This window comes from Wasmannia auropunctata, unplaced genomic scaffold (genome assembly GCF_000956235.1).
Source record: "Wasmannia auropunctata unplaced genomic scaffold, wasmannia.A_1.0 LD336099.1, whole genome shotgun sequence".
NCBI lineage: Eukaryota > Metazoa > Arthropoda > Insecta > Hymenoptera > Formicidae > Wasmannia > Wasmannia auropunctata.
The window spans coordinates 866822-870146 of NW_012026791.1; positions in this window are offsets into that span (position 1 = coordinate 866822).

The window sequence follows — 3325 nt, forward strand, 5'->3', positions numbered from 1 at the left end:
TATCTTAGTTTTGCATGGTAGAGCTTTAAAATAGAGCTTTAAAAATAAATACAAAATACATAAATATACTATAGAGGAAATATAAAAATATATAAAATGCATAAAAGATAAGAAAATACAAATATTACTCCTGTTGCACTCGTATGTTTTATTACAACATATATTTGCAAGCAATACCACATTTACAGCCACTATATAAGGCTTATTGTTAACCCCATATGAATAACCGCATTAGATAATATTGCATTAATATCCATAATCAATTATCTATAGAGTACTTACCATATATCAAGTACTTACCATATACCGCATGCTTACCATATAAATCGGCAAGTTACCGACAGCCGAGATACTTACCTACCTCTTGCGTTCAGTATAACCAGTCGAATAGTTATCGACACTAGTAAGCACCTGTTAGTTCAAACAAAATACGTTGTTACAGCGCCATCCCTAAAGGAAATTTAATAATAAATCATAATATTTTATTAGCTTAACGGAAAGACATTCTCGAACCTCATCAAAGGTTCCCTAATCGATTTTTCATTTAAGATGAAATTCAAAAAGTTTAAATAATTAACAACAATAAAGTTGTCGTTAACAATACAATTTAATAACGTAGATCAATTTGTCAGAGCAAGTCAAGCAACTTTTGTAATAAGCATCAAAGCCGTATCTCTTATAGTTCAGGAGATACAGAAAGAGCCATATACCTGTCTTTCTCGCACCAACGCGTCTTCTTTAAAAATTCATTATTCAAAAACTAATAATGATCAAGAAGCCAAACTCAAAGGGTTTGAACCTATAAAGGAACCCTACGGGACAATATAATAAAATTCAAGGAATAATAACTTTTATTTATTTAAATAATTATTGATAATTAACAACAAAATTTTATTAAGCCAATCGATAGTACAGAAAGAGTTAAACAACTTTCATAATGGGAACTATAATTTTATCTCTCACCGTTTAGGAGTTATAAAATTCTAAAGAACCAAGAGTTTACTTTCTCTGTCTTTTATAAAAGTCACTATACGCTTACAGCCGTAAGCGTAATGCAAGAGCAGGAGAATCTGTCCTTGTTCTTCCATCGAAACTTTCGGAATTTATTTAAAATATAAAGAATAACGATAGAAGGATCAAATCTTGTAGGGATACATAGCAAAGTGCCCACTACAAGATAGCTAATTAAAATCTTGAAGAATATAAGCCGGACGATATTGTTAATTTGGCCACTAATTAACTATTTAATAACTTCCTTCCTATAAGAGGAAACTGCATACATGCTTATATCAAATTAAACGGCAAAACCTCGCGAATCCGAATAACTAAAAATCAAATAACTTTGATGGTCAAAGTTTAAACTTTTTAATTTGTTATAAACAAATAAATTTACAATAAGTCCCAGACTAGCCTGATAATAATTCCGGGCCTATAACGAGTCTAACCGACCCAAAAATTAATTAATTAACTAATTGTTTATTTATTTAATTTTTAAACAAATTTTTCACTATTCGGAATTTTAACTTTTACGACCGATTACACGTCCCTGTATAACTCCGAGCGCTCTCCGACGCTTAGTTCTCGAGATATCGCTATTTTTGAAAAGTCACTATTCACCAAAAAATAATAAAAATTATAACAATATTTATGGCCCAGGTCCCAATTTTCCATCTACAACCGTTCTCGAGTTAATAAAATCAGTTTAAATAAATTATACGTACACTTTCAATGGGTGCGACAAAGAGAGACATATAGGAATCATACGTATAAGAGAGAGACGACAACATGAAGGGTAATACACATTGATGATACGTTACTGACAGAACCGTGTGTATTGCAATTTAAACGCTAGTTAATAAAAAGGATGGATAACGCTATTAACAATGTATTTTCTTTCAGAATTTATTATTAATATTTAAGCGTATATTATATATTGTTTATTGAGCATAAAGAAGTTAACGTTTGCATTAATAAATTTAAGCGTGCCTCCCAATGATTTACGCTCGCGCCTGAAGCGAACGCTAACGAAGATCCGCACAAAGAGGAGACCGATAATATTTCATTTAACAAATAACGTCTTTAAAAATACTCTTTATGCTCAAAACCATTTAATTATGATTTAGTTATAATAAAAATGTACAACGGTGACGCCTCTGCATTTAAATGAAATTATTTCTTGTTTTATTAACTTTATTAATTATTACATGCGTTAATTACGCTTTGGCATTTTGCATAAATTAATATAACATAGTATGAACTTGTATAACTCTGCCTTTAACGTTTCTCGATCCATATAGCAAAATTATATTATAATAAATTCAGTTTTAAATATATTAAATCAAAGGCAAGTGAAATTAATATTAGCAGAGAACTGTTATTGAAATCTAGGCCCGGTGACGCGATGTCTCGACTGAAAGGAAATACTAATTGATAACAGAAAAGTTGGCGACGAGATGTCGGGCCTATAAAATAAACTAAAGGATCGGGTAGCGAAGAAGGAATTTAATAAATAAACTCTGGCGAGACCGTTTATTAAAACATCCGGAGATAAGAAATCGAGCGTCTACATAAACTTAGGGATCATGTTCTCGAGCCGCCGCCGAGCCGCCGTGGCCGCCCCCCATTTTTGCGCCCCATATGCGATTTGCGTGTTCCCCACTTAGCAGTCCCTGCGGCCGCTGACTGCACCGCCGATTCTACCACCTCCACTGATTTTCGCCCTATATTAACGCGTGCACAAAGCACAGAGCGGATTCACACGACTTTTTTCACCGTCTTCACTACTCTCTTTTTTCTCCAGCATTATTACCACGTCACTGCGTCAGTCGATTTTTCATAGTTCGGACTTAGAATATTTTCGTGAGCTGACAATTCATTATACGGACTTAGACTCCACGCGTCAAAATCGGTCTAGACGGAATAGATTCGTGTGTACGAACTCTCTAGAGCTGTTCCCCTGACGAATTCAAGACTCCCGAGCCGAGACGTACCGTGCGACAGTTTCCGAATTTGTGAATTTGTAAGTAACCGTCTTTATTATTAAATCTGAAATTGTAACTACTTTTCTTTATTAAGTTTGAAATTGTAAGCAACTATTTTTATTGAATTCATAGATTCATTGTCACTGTGCGTGACAATCTTTTCTAAATTTAACTAAAAATTGTAACAATCATTAACTATATTATAACATTACTTCTTTTCTTTAACACATTGTTATACCGAATCATTAATATTCCCTTACGAAAAAAAACCCTCATTTTTTGGTGTTAACACTCAAATTTGGGCGTTTACCATCAAAATTGAGTGTCCGCCGTCAATATTGAGT